This window comes from Lucilia sericata, unplaced genomic scaffold (assembly GCF_015586225.1).
Source record: "Lucilia sericata isolate MDLA Ls3-8-SP2 unplaced genomic scaffold, ASM1558622v1 Contig000360F_arrow, whole genome shotgun sequence".
Taxonomy (NCBI): Eukaryota; Metazoa; Arthropoda; class Insecta; order Diptera; family Calliphoridae; genus Lucilia; species Lucilia sericata.
In genome coordinates this window covers 147290-164610 of record NW_023994379.1, presented here as the reverse complement: position 1 = coordinate 164610, position 17321 = coordinate 147290, and the positions used below count along the sequence as shown (strand labels likewise).

Here is a 17321-nt window from a genome sequence, read left to right as displayed (position 1 = left end):
CCCACTACACGACCGGTAAGAAATACCGATCGGGTTCAGGAATCCAGCATATCCTACTTTGTACACAGACCTGTTCGAAGAGAGAATTATCCAACCCATTAGGTATAGGATATATCAATCCTTAAACCAACATTCTCTCCCCGCGATTTTGGGTATTAAACCACAGCCACTACGTGGATCCCGAATGAACCTCAACCAATTGACCGGTCAGGACTAGGTCCTGCGGCCAACCGGCCACACGTAGTGCCAGATTATATGGTGCTCTGGTTAGACCCCATGCCAAATCATTCCAATGTGGTACTTCCCATATAAATTAAATTCAAAAATTCCTTTATCTAGGAAACTATTGGAGCTAGAATCTTAAAATTTTGTGAGAAGAATTTTAACATCCATTTGAACATTTGAGAGAAAAATGGACGGACTTTTATTTGGGGAGTCTGTCACCCCAGATACAAAAATTCGTATATCTGAGAAACTATTAGAGCTAGAAGGAAGAAGGTTTATGATGGTTTTGTAGTAAGATATTTGGGCCGAATATAACATCGTTTTATTTTCAGCACTTTAAAGAAACTCCTTACTAAAAGTTAATAAAACAGAACCCACAAATTCCAATAATATTCTAACTGCGCTATTGCGATTTTATCTCAGCATTAGTAATATTTTAGTATAATTTTGTTTAATATTGTCAAATTATCTCATTTAATAACCGAGATAAAGTAAAATTATAAATGAAAGTGCACTTTTTTAGGTCGTATAGATAAAGCCTGAGGAAAAAATATAATTTATGATCGAAATGAAATATTTTTGAAATATAATAAAATGTAAATTACAAACAAACTACAACAAATAGGTTAAATACAAACTAAATTATAATAATTACACAGTGTGACAAAATTACATAAAGTGACTGTCCACGTAATCTAAATCGCGAGTTCATCGCATCATTAAAAATTACATATTTTGAATTTTGAAATCAAGTGCGAATTGAGGTCCAATCAAGCCCATTTTGGTATTAATTCAATCTTTAACATTCTTAAAACAATCGTATTGTTATCTTAAAGCAATTATGAGCTTAAATCAAACTTAAAATTCTCAAAATGTAATTCCACTAGACCAAAGTATGTATATTCACTTTTTATAATATTGTCACACGGTGTAATTATTGTAAATTGTTAATAAAAAGTTATAAATTGTGTATAATTTTAGCAAGAGATTAGCATGTTATAAGATATCAGTTAAACTGAAAACATGATTTAAAACAATCAATATTACTTAAATGTCATCATTTATTTAGTTAACATATTTATACATTTATCTTGTCAAATAAATAAGATACAACCATGACAAAAACAAATGTTTTAAACATTAAAATATTCACACGTAAATCTCGCTAAGATTTATGGTATACGCACAATTGGGACGAACGACGAATTTCGTATAGCACGACGAACTAGTCGACAAAATTTCGTTGTGTAAATTCGTCGAATGGAACACAATCAAATTATTCGTACTGCGAATTCGTTTCAAAATTTGTTTGTTCGGAATTGGAAAAAGTATGAAAATGGAACAAAAATTATATTTTTGTGAATTTCCACGATTTTGAGATAATTTTAACAGCTTTAAAATTTTTTCGAACATTATTTCGAAATTAGAAAATGTAAGAAATTGGCCTCGAAAAGAACTAAAATTATATTTTTGTGAATATCCCCAATTTTGAGATTATTTTAACAGCTTCAAAATTTTTTCGAACATTACTTCGAATTTTCGAACTTTATTTTAAATATTCCAACATAGCATTGTAGTGTCATCAAGTGTACTCCAGACTGCCAAATTTCAGACAATTCGGGCCACGAGAACTGGTTTTGATGGCTTTAAAAATTTTTCGAACTTAAGTTCGAATTTTCGAAAATTTAGTTTTTAGTTTTTATGACCCAGAGATTATTTTAAGAGCATAAAAAATTTTTCGAACATAACTTCGAATTTTCTAATATAATTTCGAATATTCGAACATTATATTGTATTGTCATTAGCTGTACTCACAACCGCCAAATTTCAGCAAATTCGGGCTACCGGAATTGGTTTTAAAACAATTTCCCCCAATTAATTCGTCGTTCGTCTGCGTAAGAAATAGAAATAAACCTATCGCATAGTTCGTTACGTACGACGAATTTCGTCATACGCAATGATTATGTACATTTTCATATACCCAAGTGTGTTCTATTTCTGACGACGAATATTCGTTCCGAAAAATTCGTTGTTCGTCCCAATTGTGCGTATACTATTAAGCATAAAATTCTAAACCCAATAAACAATTATATAAATTACAATACGAAAAATGTTCTATACTTTTCAGCAGCTTTTCTCAAAAGTTATAAGTTAAGAAATCTTTGTCATAATGTTTGCTGGGTTATCAAGCCTAAGCAAATTAAGACACCTCAGCCTTATTTGCGCTTCTTTATTTACGCTAGCAATTTTATAAATTTATTATAAACACACCTTAAACCTGATTATTTTCATGATAAATAGCATATAAAACAAGTAAGAGTGTTATATTCGGCTATGCCGAATCTTATATACCCACCATCAAACCTCGTTTGACTCGAATGAAACTTACTTATGTCGAATTTCATCTATATACTCGTATATTTAGGCCAGTTATAAGCGTTAAAGTAATTTTCTGAAGGGGACCATATATAGGGGGGTAGGGTCAATTATGGGTCGATCCTCATAAAATTTGGTAGATAGAATTTGGTTCGTATTAAATTTATTTGTGTCGAATTTCATCGCTACACTCGTATTTTTAAACCATTAATGAGCGTTGCAGTCATTTTCTGAAGGGGACCTTATATGGGGGGTAGGGTCAATCATGGACCGATCCTCATAAAATTTTTTAGATAGATTTTGACTCGTATGAAACTTACTTATGTCGAATTTCATCTATATACTAGTATTTTTAAGCCAGTAATGAGCGTTAAAGTCATTTTCTGAAGGGGACCTTATATGGGGGGTAGGGTCAGTTATGGACCGATCCTCATAAAATTTCGCATATTGATTTTGGATCATAAGAAACTTACTTATGTCGAATTTCATCGCTATATTCGTATTTTTAAACAAGTTATGGCTGTTAAAGCTGCTTTTCGAGGGGCCACTTGTATGGGGGCTATCCGAAAACGTGGACCGATATTGCCCATTTTCAATACCAAACAGACCTTACCTATAAGAAATATTTATGTGAAATTTCAACCCTCTAGCTCTTTCCATTCGGACTCTATCGTGCTTTCAACAGACAGACAGACAGACAGACGGACGGACGGACGGACAGACGGACAGACGGACAGACATGGCTAGATCGTCTTAGAATTTAATGAGGACCCAGAATATATATACTTTTGTGGGTCTATGACCAATATTTCTATGTGTTACAAACGGAATGACAAAATCAATATACCCCCCATCTTTTTTGATGGTGGGTATAAAAATAGGAAGAAAGAATTCGTTTATACCTAATATAAAAAAATTCCTTAGAAAAAAAATTCCATAAATAAATAATAAAAGGAAATTAAAATTATAAATCCTCTTGTAATACAGTTTTTTCGTATACTTATCTATAAAAATTCTCCTTCCTCTACTCTATATGCATAACGAATCTATACAATCTTTAAATGAAATTTCATACATATGAGTGACAATAAAAGTATAGAATAATATTTATATTTATATGTACAAAACATTACCATAATAAGTAGACAAATAATATGTATGTTAAAGAAAGAAGATAAATAAAAAATCACAAATGTTTTTTTTTTTTTTTTTTTTATTTTGCTAAATATGAAGTAACAATCCTATAAATGAAAGCAGAAGAAGAAAATCGAAAGAATTTACATCATTTCTCTAAAATAAAGACGTGATTAAGTGAATAGCACAATCACTTATATTAAATATAGCTATCGCCATATTTAATATAAGTGATTTTGCTGAAATGTTCTGAATTTTTAAATCAAGTGAGAATCGTGCTCAATTCAAGCCCATTTTGGAATCAATTCAATCCTTTTCAATCTTGACCCAAAAAAAAGCTTAAATTAGGATTTATACTTGAATTAAGATTTTGAACTTTACTAAAGAAGAATCGCACTTATCGTACTTCTGAAACGGCTGCGGATACATAGAATTGAGTGCGGATATGTCTAATAAGTCTAATATGTTGTCTTTAAAATAAATATGTAATCTCTATTATATCTTCATCTTTCCTCGAGATATGTATATCGGATTCAGTGTAACTTAATCCTTGCTGAAATGTTTTGAATTTTGAAATCAAGTGAGAATCGTACTCAAATCAAGCCCATTTTGGGAATCAATTCAATCCTTTTCAATATTTTTCGTATTTAAGGGATCCGTACTTAAATTAAGTATTTTTAACTTGACTAAAGGAAAAACGTACTTATCGTACTTCTGAAACCGTCTATAACGATAATGCTCGAACCAAATGATTCCCATATCGTTTAATTTAGTTCGAAAGAAAACGTTTATCTTTATTATTGACTTCTCATATTAACTAGAATTGATTCGATTTTCTTGAACCGAAATTCAAATAGTTTCGAACGTCAACATCGATTCGTTATCGAACATACTAAGTGATAGTTTTTCGATTATACTATATCAATACCCGGATATCAATCTCATGTTCGACAGCACATTAGTCCTATGCAGGAATCTGAATTTGCAAAAGATCAAACGACCAAAATCACTTCAAATATTTCATCTCCGCTAGTCCACAAATTTTGTATCGGCAAAATATGTCTTCAAATTTTCACAAAGTTTCGTGTGCTTTTTCTTATAAAGAGATTGAGATATATATCTATATTTGAAGTCAATCAGAAGTTGATCCGAATTATCGTTTTCTAAGTAGATAACACCGATCGAACAGCAGTTCCAATCTGAATATTCATTGATGACAGTTTGATCTGAATATATGTCCATCGAAATGGGAAAAGGTAAGTTGCTGGCGCCATATAAGTTCTTTACAGTTCACAGCTGACCTAAAAATATTGAAAGGCATAAACAAGTTTTATATAAGTTCTTTATATCTGACTGTCTTGAGGATGCCGAGATATCGTTTATTGAAGTTTTGTCGTAAAATAGAGGATTTTTAAATTAATAGTTATTTCAAGTATTAGGTTAATACATCGAAAATGGAAGAAGATATCGATGATATTAAGCCTTTATTTTAAAGTCAACAGATTGAGCTGTCAGATAACATATACTTAGATGTCTCCACGCTGTTATAACGACTCAAATAATGAGAAAATTTTAGGACAAGATCTCAAAAATCTGATGCTATAGAGAAATGAGGCTACATTTCGCGAAGTTCAATTCTATATCTTTAGGTTTCGGGGTTTTTAAATTTCGCGAAGTTCAATTCTATATCTTTAGGTTTCGGGGTTTTTAAATTTCGTTGTCCCATGTCATTCATCCATAATAATAAAGGACCACTTTCCGAAATTCACATTAAATTTAGAACCCATGTTTTGATGGTGGATAACACAGTGCTTGTTTTCAATACTCTCCCCTTACTGCTACTTCTCTAACCCTCACTATCAGAACACGATTTGAAGGTCAGATGACGACCTATTAAATAAAAAATAAGACTTAAACTAAATCAAATAATAAAAAGCGAAAACTTTAATTTTGAGAATAATAAAAAAATACAAAGATTTTTCTAACATCATTACCCTTCTCAATCATTTATTTACTTATTCCAACAACATTTTTCAACTTTTTATTACATTTGACAAAAATTTAATGTCATACATTTTTATTATCGTCATCATACCCAATAGCAATAACAGTGTTGGCAGTTGTTGTAGCAGATTGTCAGCGACAGTAACAACCAACCAGCCAACCATCAAAAACAAGCAACATTTTTTCTAAAAAAATCATCGCAAATACATGTAATAGAACAGCAGCGTCAGCAACAATAACAACTAGAATAAATAACTGCCAGAAGCCGAAATCATATTAAGGCAATAGCAGCGATATTGTGTTGTGACGTCACTTGGAAAAACAATTGAATTTTTGTGTTTGTGTATAAAAATATATATTTCATATACATACGAGTTTTAAGGTTTTCTAGATACTAGACCAGTGATGAGGAAAAACAATTACCAATAACTGGTACTAGTTAGTTGATAAAAAAGGTACTTTTTTTTGCGGCCTAGGGAGAGAAAAAGTACCAAAAGATGCATAAAAGTGGGAATTTTCAAACTCATTAATCTAATTTTGTATAATTATTGCTAATTGGCAGATTTCCATACACTAAATGGTGTAACTTTTAGAACTCCTAATCCAAGTCTTACTTAGGACCAAAATCAGGTGAATAATTTAGTACCAAAAGGAGCATAAAAGTGGGATTCTTCAATCTCATTTCGTTACACTAAATGGTGTAACTTTTAGAACTTGGAATCCAAGTCTTACTTAGAACCAAAACCAGGTGAATAATTTAGTACTTTTTTTGTTCTTCCACACCTGAAACCGATATCACTAATTCATTAATTTTCAGAAGTGGACCTTAAATGGGAGTTATGATCGTTAATGAACCGACGCAGGTCAAAAAATATGAATAGGTTTCATAGCTAGTGCCAATATTTTCATCACTGGCACTAGCAATATTTGAAAACAATTATTTATTTAGATGAGCATCAGCATTTCTAAGCTTATTATTTATTATTTTGTAAACCCAAGTATCCACCATCCACCCCCAAAACGAAAAATAATACACTAAGAAAACATACAACTGCAACTTGTTGTGTATGAGAGTAAAGGGGAGATGTTGTCAAAAGTTTTTTTTTTGTTTTCTTTTCAAAATAAGAGTACAATAAACACACTTTACATCCAATTCATATAAATACAAACAAAAATTAATGACGTATTTTGTTAATATGTTTATTTTTTTGTCATGAATAGAGTAGAGCACCACGCAGTATATGACGTCATAAAATTTTTAGAGGGAAAATAATGAAAATTCTCTAAATATGGAGACCCAGTGTTGATGTGTTCGTGAGAGAGTATACTGGATACATTTTGTGGGAGCATAGATACAAATTAAAATTTTAGGGGTTGTTTATATAGAGTTGCCAAACTGTATTTGTTTTTATTATGTGGGGTTTCAAAAATTTGGGGTTTCGGAATTATCAAAGTAAAGTTTAAAGTCCACTCTCAAGTACCTTAAATCTACAGCCAAATCTAGAGAACTAGGTCTATAGATATATCTATATTTTTAGACCTTCATCATAGATTAGAAGCAATAAAAATATTAGTATTTATGGCAGCCCGAGGGATTAAATAAATCCCTTAAGCGTAACTCCTGTTTTAGATCATAGAGCGTCAATGTCTAACAGACCATAGTTTTATATGTATGAAATAAATGAAGCTGTCTGGACATGATATCTCGAAAATGCGAAGAAAAAATTCAGAGACCAGATTCTGATTCCGTGAAGCTTAATTCCTTATAAAAGTCTCTTTGGTCTCTGGCTTAAACATTTGTTCTGTGCTATCTGTAAATATTCCCACAAAGGTTCCACTATTTCGAGAGTAAACCTATTGCTTTACAGGGATCAGATGGCTTCAACCCTCACGTATACAGTTTACACTTTGGTCTCTCAGATATCGCATGCAGAATTCGACTTAGAACACCTAGTACTGTTCTACTAGAACTGCAATCCCTTCAACTCGTTATCGATTAATACGGACCTAAGGAAAATGGTTCATGATAATCTGTTGTTATTAAAAAACTTTAAATTTTCATTATTAAGTTCGATTGAAAGTGAAGATCAAGTTAAAGTAGAGCTGTCGTATTTGATCCATATCAATATTTGAAACAAAATGGCTCTCACTGATCTTAGGGTGATAACTATTTGAATCCACGCTATTTTTAAAGATAGTGTAGTAGCCATTTTGAAATTTGAGCCAAACAGAAACTCATAATTAAAACTTTAGATCAATGTTTTGATATTTATAGACTTTTAAGAGTGTTAAAGAATATTTATCCAGTATTTCCAGCTTTCTTCCGAATTTTGGAACATTCCTCTACAATGGAAACAATTCCACCTTTTGGCAACCCTGTTAGCTGCTGCTCACAAAACTTTCAGTTACAGTTAAATACAAAATAGTATAGTATCTCATGTTGCACAAACAAATTTTCTATTCAGTGTTATTTGGGGGTTCAAACAGTATGGTGCAAGTTGGAAAAAAAAACTTAACAAACGGGAAAAAGTTACGGAATTTGCTTGAAAAATACAAACATTGAAGAAAAAAAAAGATTTCAAAGATAAAAGGACAATTTTTTGTTAAAAAGCAAATAGTTATTACTTAATGGCTTCCATAAATTGTTAATAAATATAAAACCATAAAAATTTATTACTTTTGCAAACATAAAAAAAGAAAATAATAAAATTTTAATATAAAACCCTTTAAAAATTACCAATATTTAAGAAAAATATAAAAAAATCTAATTAAAAAAAAATCTAGTGAAAATACAAAAAAATACAGAAAAAAAATTAGATAATTGTGTCCTTAAACTTGTGGTTTAAACATAGAAAGTGAAAGAAAAAAACCTAAATTTTCATGAAAAATTATTAGAAAAATTAGTTTTATTTTTTTTCTGCACATATTTTCAAATTTTCATTTTTACTGTTTGCTACTATTTGCTGCTGTTGTTTGTTGCCCACATATTTTTGGCACATGCGTGTATCTACAACAATTGACTACAACAACCACAATAACAACAACAAAAGCAACAAGACCAAATAGTGAAAAAATTAACGTATAAATTGGATTACGATAGCAACGACAACAACAATAACAGAAAAACAACAATTACTGCAACAACAATTCAATACGGAACAATATCAACAACATTTTACAGAGCGTAAGTGTAGAAATTGTGCGAAACTCAGAACGTAAAGTAAATTAAAGAACCAGATTAGTAACACTCAAGTATAAATTTGTTTGTGTATTGGTGTCAGAATCCAGCGGGCAAAATATCAAGTCTTTAATTTAGAGGTCCCCTAGGAGGACTATACATATATAAATTCTAGTCATTAAGAGTTCTAACTTACTTTCTTTTAGTCTATATAGTCTAGTCTATAGTCTAGTCTATAGTCTAGTCTATAGTCTAGTCTATAGTCTAGTCTATAGTCTAGTCTATAGTCTAGTCTATAGTCTAGTCTATAGTCTAGTCTATAGTCTAGTCTATAGTCTAGTCTATAGTCTAGTCTATAGTCTAGTCTATAGTCTAGTCTATAGTCTAGTCTATAGTCTAGTCTATAGTCTAGTCTATAGTCTAGTCTATAGTCTAGTCTATAGTCTAGTCTATAGTCTAGTCTATAGTCTAGTCTATATCTAGTCTATAGTCTAGTCTATAGTCTAGTCTATAGTCTAGTCTATAGTCTAGTCTATAGTCTAGTCTATAGTCTAGTCTATAGTCTAGTCTATAGTCTAGTCTATAGTCTAGTCTATAGTCTAGTCTATAGTCTAGTCTATAGTCAGTCTATAGTCTAGTCTATAGTCTAGTCTATAGTCTAGTCTATAGTCTAGTCTATAGTCTAGTCTATAGTCTAGGCTATAGTCTAGTCTATAGTCTAGTCTATAGTCTAGTTATAGTCTAGTCTATAGTCTAGTCTATAGTCTAGTCTATAGTCTAGTCTATAGTCTAGTCTATAGTCTAGTCTATAGTCTAGTCTATAGTCTAGTCTATAGTCTAGCTATAGTCTAGTCTATAGTCTAGTCTATAGTCTAGTCTATAGTCTAGTCTATAGTCTAGTCTATAGTGTAGTCTATAGCTAGTCTATAGTCTCGTCTATAGTCTAGTCTATAGTCTAGTCTATAGGTCTAGTCTATAGTCTAGTCTATAGTCTGTCTATAGTGCTAGTCTATAGTCTAGTCTATAGTCTAGTCTATTAGTCTAGTCTATAGTCTAGTCTATAGTCTAGTCTATAGTCTAGTCTAGTCTATAGTCTAGTCTATAGTCTAGTCTATAGTCTAGTCTATAGTCTAGTCTATAGTCTAGTCTATAGTCTAGTCTATAGTCTAGTCTATAGTCTAGTCTATAGTCTAGTCTATAGTCTAGTCTATAGTCTAGTCTATAGTCTAGTCTATAGTCTAGTCTATAGTCTAGTCTATAGTCTAGTCTATAGTCTAGTCTATAGTCTAGTCTATAGTCTAGTCTATAGTCTAGTCTATAGTCTAGTCTATAGTCTAGTCTATAGTCTAGTCTATAGTCTAGTCTATAGTCTAGTCTATAGTCTAGTCTATAGTCTAGTCTATAGTCTAGTCTATAGTCTAGTCTATAGTCTAGTCTATAGTCTAGTCTATAGTCTAGTCTATAGTCTAGTCTATAGTCTAGTCTATAGTCTAGTCTATAGTCTAGTCTATAGTCTAGTCTATAGTCTAGTCTATAGTCTAGTCTATAGTCTAGTCTATAGTCTAGTCTATAGTCTAGTCTATAGTCTAGTCTATAGTCTAGTCTATAGTCTAGTCTATAGTCTAGTCTATAGTCTAGTCTATAGTCTAGTCTATAGTCTAGTCTATAGTCTAGTCTATAGTCTAGTCTATAGTCTAGTCTAGTCTAGTCTATAGTCTAGTCTATAGTCTAGTCTATAGTCTAGTCTATAGTCTAGTCTATAGTCTAGTCTATAGTCTAGTCTATAGTCTAGTCTATAGTCTAGTCTATAGTCTAGTCTATAGTCTAGTCTATAGTCTAGTCTATAGTCTAGTCTATAGTCTAGTCTATAGTCTAGTCTATAGTCTAGTCTATAGTCTATAGTCTAGTCTATAGTCTAGTCTATAGTCTAGTCTATAGTCTAGTCTATAGTCTAGTCTATAGTCTAGTCTATAGTCTAGTCTATAGTCTAGTCTATAGTCTAGTCTATAGTCTAGTCTATAGTCTAGTCTATAGTCTAGTCTATAGTCTAGTCTATAGTCTAGTCTATAGTCTAGTCTATAGTCTAGTCTATAGTCTAGTCTATAGTCTAGTCTATAGTCTAGTCTATAGTCTAGTCTATAGTCTAGTCTATAGTCTAGTCTATAGTCTAGTCTATAGTCTAGTCTATAGTCTAGTCTATAGTCTAGTCTATAGTCTAGTCTATAGTCTAGTCTATAGTCTAGTCTATAGTCTAGTCTATAGTCTAGTCTATAGTCTAGTCTATAGTCTAGTCTATAGTCTAGTCTATAGTCTAGTCTATAGTCTAGTCTATAGTCTAGTCTATAGTCTAGTCTATAGTCTAGTCTATAGTCTAGTCTATAGTCTAGTCTATAGTCTAGTCTATAGTCTAGTCTATAGTCTAGTCTATAGTCTAGTCTATAGTCTAGTCTATAGTCTAGTCTATAGTCTAGTCTATAGTCTAGTCTATAGTCTAGTCTATAGTCTAGTCTATAGTCTAGTCTATAGTCTAGTCTATAGTCTAGTCTATAGTCTAGTCTATAGTCTAGTCTATAGTCTAGTCTATAGTCTAGTCTAGTCTATAGTCTAGTCTATAGTCTAGTCTATAGTCTAGTCTATAGTCTAGTCTATAGTCTATAGTCTAGTCTATAGTCTAGTCTATAGTCTAGTCTATAGTCTAGTCTATAGTCTAGTCTATAGTCTAGTCTATAGTCTAGTCTATAGTCTAGTCTATAGTCTAGTCTATAGTCTAGTCTATAGTCTAGTCTATAGTCTAGTCTATAGTCTAGTCTATAGTCTAGTCTATAGTCTAGTCTATAGTCTAGTCTATAGTCTAGTCTATAGTCTAGTCTATAGTCTAGTCTATAGTCTAGTCTATAGTCTAGTCTATAGTCTAGTCTATAGTCTAGTCTATAGTCTAGTCTATAGTCTAGTCTATAGTCTAGTCTATAGTCTAGTCTATAGTCTAGTCTATAGTCTAGTCTATAGTCTAGTCTATAGTCTAGTCTATAGTCTAGTCTATAGTCTAGTCTATAGTCTAGTCTATAGTCTAGTCTATAGTCTAGTCTATAGTCTAGTCTATAGTCTAGTCTATAGTCTAGTCTATAGTCTAGTCTATAGTCTAGTCTATAGTCTAGTCTATAGTCTAGTCTATAGTCTAGTACTATAGTCCTAGTCTCTATAGTCTAGTCTATAGTCTAGTCTATAGTCTAGTCTATAGTCTAGTCTATAGTCTAGTCTATAGTCTAGTCCTATGTCTAGTCTATAGTCTATCTATAGTCTTAGTCTATCTATAGTCTAGTCTAATCTATAGTCTAGTCTATAGTCTAGTCTATAGTCTAGTCTATAGTCTAGTCTATAGTCTAGTCTATAGTCTAGTCTATAGTCTAGTCTATAGTCAGTCTATAGTCTAGTCTATAGTCTAGTCTATAGTCTAGTCTATAGTCTATTCTATAGTCTAGTCTATAGTCTAGTCTATAGTCTAGTCTATAGTCTAGTCTATAGTCTAGTCTATAGTCCTAGTCTATAGTCTAGTCTATAGTCTAGTCTATAGTCTAGTCTATAGTCTAGTCTATAGTCTAGTCTATAGTCTAGTCTAGTCTAGTCTATAGTCTAGTCCTATAGTCTAGTCTATAGTCTAGTCTATAGTCTAGGTCTATAGTCTAGTCTATAGTCTAGTCTATAGTCTAGTCTATAGTCTAGTCTATAGTCTAGTCTATAGTCTAGTCTATAGTCTAGTCTATAGTCTAGTCTATAGTCTAGTCTAGTCTAGTCTAGTCTAGTCTATAGTCTAGTCTATAGTCTAGTCTATAGTCTAGTCTATAGTCTAGTCCAAAGTCTAGTATATAGTCTAGTCCAAAGTCTAGTATATAGTTTATTATATAGCCTAGTAGCGTCCGGTGAAGCCCAAGGCGTTTTCTTCGAATTTGATGTAATGTACATCCTTCTATCAAACTAACTAACAACCTAAAAGTTTCTGTTTAATTGTTTACACACATGAGTAAATAATTTATGTTAATATAAAAGAAACAAATTTAAAATATTTACTTAATCGATTAACTAAATAGTTTCAAAATATAATAAACTACACAAATTCTATTTTTGCTTTTACAGGACATGATACTAAGCTTTCAAAATTTAATATTGATCAAAATGTCTCATATTAACAAAATCATCGATTTCCCATATAATCACTATATCATAAATAAACTCTTTAAAAACTCTGCTATCATACCAGTTCACTTCTCTGTTTTTTTTTTTTAATGATTTTTGGCAAAGTATGCTCTTCGCTGTTTATTTGTTTGCGTTTTATTTTGGTATTAGGATCCCCAGTGCTGTATGAGCAAAATGTCCAAAGGAGTGAGAGAGTGTGTTCCCTAAAATGTTTGTCATACACTTATTTTGGCTATCAAAACTTCTACTTTTAACGTCCATTTAAAATAGTTTGGCAGCAGGCTGTCGGGCGGAATGGGCAAGGCAATTCATTCAATTTCATTTATTTACTTTTTTTATACCCACCATCAAAAAAGATGGGGGGTATATTGATTTTGTCATTCCGTTTGTAACACATCGAAATATTGGTCATAGACCCACAAAAGTATATATATTCTGGGTCCTCATTAAATTCTAAGTCGATCTAGCCATGTCTGTCCGTCCGTCCGTCCGTCTGTCTGTCTGTCTGTTGCAAGCACGATAGAGTCCCAATGGAAAGAGCTAGAGGGTTGAAATTTTACATAAATATTTCTAACAGGTAAGGTTTGTTTGGTATTGAAAATGGGCAATATCGGTCCACATTTTCTGATAGCCCCCATACAAGTGGCCCCTCGAAAAGCAGCTTTAACAGCCATAACTTGTTTAAAAATACGAATATAGCGATAAAATTCGGCATATGGAAGTTTCTTATGATCCAAAATCATTATGCAAAATTTTATGAGGATCGGTTCATAATTGACCCTACCCCCCATATAAGGTCCCCTTCAGAAAATTACTTTAACGCTCATTACTGGCTTAAAAATACTAGTATATAGATGAAATTCGACATAAGTAAGTTTCATACGAGTCAAAATCTATCTAAAAAATTTTATGAGGATAGGTCCATGATTGACTCTACCCCCCATATAAGGTCCCCTTTAGAAAATGACTGCAACGCTCATTAATGGCTTAAAAATACGAGTGTAGCGATGAAATTCGACACAAATAAATTTAATACGAACCAAATTCTGTCTACCAAATTATATTAGGATCGACCCATAATTGACCCCACCCCCTATATAAGGTCCCCTTCAGAAAATTACTTTAGGGCTTATAACTGGCCTAAAGAATACGAGTATATAGATGAAGTTCGACATAAGTAAGTTTCATTCTAGTCAAACGAGGTTTGATGGTGGGTATATAAGATTCGGCATTGCCGAATATAACACTCTTACTTGTTATTCTTTTGGTTACATTTGGGGATTATTTACATGCCTGTGCATGTTTACCAAAATTAAAACCCTAAAAAAAGAAAATAAACCTATAAAAATTCAGTTTTTCCTTCTCCTTCAGTTTTATTGGGCTTTGTTGCCTTTAATTGTCGTTGCAAAGTGTTGGGTCAAGATTTATGGTAAGTGGCAAGAAAAAAATGTGTATAAAAGGGAAAAAGAAAATAATTAGAATAAAATATATAAATAAGTATGTTTTGTTTATTTTTGGAAACAATATTGGGACTAACAACGTTAAAGTGATCATTAAGTTAGAAAGAATCATAAAGTAAACCTAATAAAAGTGTAAATCCTTTTAATTTCCTTCTTTAATTATGTATTAAAAAAAAGTTTTGAAAGGTTGCATAATGGAGAATGCTTATTTTTATAAGCTTTCACACTATAGCTGGAGGATATTATGGGTTTAGTCTGATGTTTGTAATACATATAAACAAACTTTACATCGAGCGTGAAATTTCATCCGATTTCTGTGTTTGAGTGAGAAAATTGAGTCCAAGGTTAGGTTACGTGTGTTGCTCGCTAGTTAGTTAGTTCACTTGGAGGCCTTTTGGCCCATTGTGATACCCTTCGAATTACCATTCCCTTATGTTGAGAGTTTATACATAAAGGAGAATTTCGTTGACTATGTGTTTCCTAATAAAACCGATTATATTTACTAGTGACGCATCTCTGAGAAAGTCCAGATCGTGGAAAATAGGTCTACCACGATAGAGTAGTCTGTGCACTTGGAAGACTGGGCAGTAATATAGAAGGTGTTTTAACGATGCCTCTTCTTTTTCATCCAAACAACTTCTACAGTAGCTATAACATGGGTAGGCCATATGTTCCGACACATGTCCAATCATACAGTGCCCAGTAATTTTACCCGTGAGAGGCCTTATCGAGTTCTTACTAAAAAACAAGAAAGTCATAGTTCTATCCTTTGTCAGAGTGGGCCAGAGCAGTCTCAAAATTATGCAAATGGTGATATTTGTTCACCTTAGTTCCGTCTCACTCAAAGTCATCTATCAATTTTGATAAGGTCACCAGGGGAGTATGAATATCCCTTTACTCAAGGATCATGTCTAGGAACGACGCTTTGGTTTCGCATTCATCAGATATTTCATTTCCCCGGATGTCCTCATGTCCTGGAACCCATATCAACCCAACGTGATGTTATGTCGGTTGTGCCAACGATTGAATACAATTGAGAAGACATGGCGCCTTAATAACGTTGGAGTTAAGAGCCTTGATTGATGCAAGCTGTCCAAGTAGAATGTATAGTCGAATTTTCGAGATTCAGTTACCGGATTCTTCTCGCGGCTGTAACGATGGCATATATCTCAGCCTGAAAGACCGTATAGGTGTCAGGTAGTCGAAGAGATAATAGAGGAGCAAGTTTACCGGAGAAAATTCCCAAGTCCGTGCCTCTTTCTGTCTTTGAACCATCAGTGTAGATTGAAATCACGTCATCCCTTTGGACAGTATTAGCGACCCAATCACACTTGTCGGTATTTTGGTCTTAAATAACCTATTCAAATTCAGTGTACGTACTATGTAGTTCGTTTCCTCCTCATGATTGGTCTGCCTATCTTTTGTAGGATTGTGCCGTGACCAATACGATCATGCTTCAGACAGTTCGACTGTTTAAGTCGTAGAGCAGATTTAGTATATATCAAGGGGAGTTATATTTAGCATCATCTGTAGATTGGCCTGACGGATGGAGTTCATAGAACCAGTGATTTGTACCTTTAAAATAGAGAGGTATGTCTTGGTATCCACCGCTCTCAACCAAACAAGAGTCCCGTAGGTCATATGCGGTCTAATGACCGCGGTGTACATCCAGTGTACAATGTATAGTTTGGGACCCCACCTTTTCCTAAAGGTTTTCTTACATATATAGAAGGCAAAGTATTCATTAGTTCCAGCGATATATCTGAATAATCCCCATAACGGTTCCTAAATCTTTTAAATGAATTTAATAGTAATCAAATTTCTGGACGGTATTTCCTACTGCTCGAAACCCAGTTAAATACATTTTTAAAATTTGTAAATAATCACATCCCAATAAACCAAACGATATTATAAAGATATCGATTTTTCTGATTTTCTACTTGACACACATTTTAGTCTCTTTTTATATTTAAAAAGTTCAATTTACAAATTTGTTTTTTGCATTTTATAATTTGTCATAATAGGGGTCAATATTCAATATTTTTTATGTATGTGTGTTTTACTTCAAAGAACAAATTCATACATAATTACATGTGTAATGTATGCAGTTACAAAAAGTGATAAAATCTTTAAAACTACAAAAAAACCTTGCATGATGATCGGAAATACACAAAAAAGAACTAGAATTAAAAGGAAGGAACGCCAATGGAAATAAGTAAAATAGAGGAAATTTAAATTTATATTAAAACAGGCAAAACTGAATTCTAGTATCGATTTCGAATTAGTCCCTTTAAATTAGTTTAGAAATAGCGGTCAATTAGCCCCCGTAACTGAATCGGTATCTACCCTCTAAGCACCATCCTACACACTAGTTTTGTGACAATTCCTTTCATTTCAATTTCAATTTAAAATTTTTATAAATATATTACTCCAACTGCACCTGCTAGCACTGTTCATAATTAAACTATTTTTCTTAAACAGCAAAGATGATATCATACTGCAAAACTTTACTTGTTTTAAGTTCACAATAGAGGCTTCCTTTCCCTTACTACGATGACTATATAAAATGACACTTTTGCTTAAAACACTTATGTTTGTGTTTTTATTGGTCATATAATTGAATGCAAATAATTACTTGCTGGTACACATGTATGTAAAACCTAAATACAAACAAAGAAAACTATATTGCTGGAAAAGTAGGTTGATATTAAGCAACAATGTCACCAACAATACATTTAAAAAGAAAATAGTAG

General features: G+C 32.4%; 1 protein-coding gene across 13 annotated transcripts in view; it reads left to right on the top strand.

The window, feature by feature from the left end:
- LOC119604083 (protein retinal degeneration B) overlaps positions 1-17321 on the top strand; it is a 43279-nt gene that overhangs the window by 9532 nt on the left and 16426 nt on the right. For 8 of the 13 annotated variants that reach the window (XR_005231457.1, XR_005231456.1, XR_005231458.1 and 5 more), the window contains exon 1: positions 8201-8923. The exons of 1 other annotated variant lie outside the window; for it this stretch is intronic. The gene's annotated coding sequence lies outside the window, so the exon portion shown is untranslated. Of the gene's footprint in view, positions 1-8200; positions 8924-17321 lie in introns of those variants that run through there. 4 more of the 13 variants (XM_037956527.1, XM_037956523.1, XM_037956525.1 and 1 more) reach the window with 1 other exon arrangement.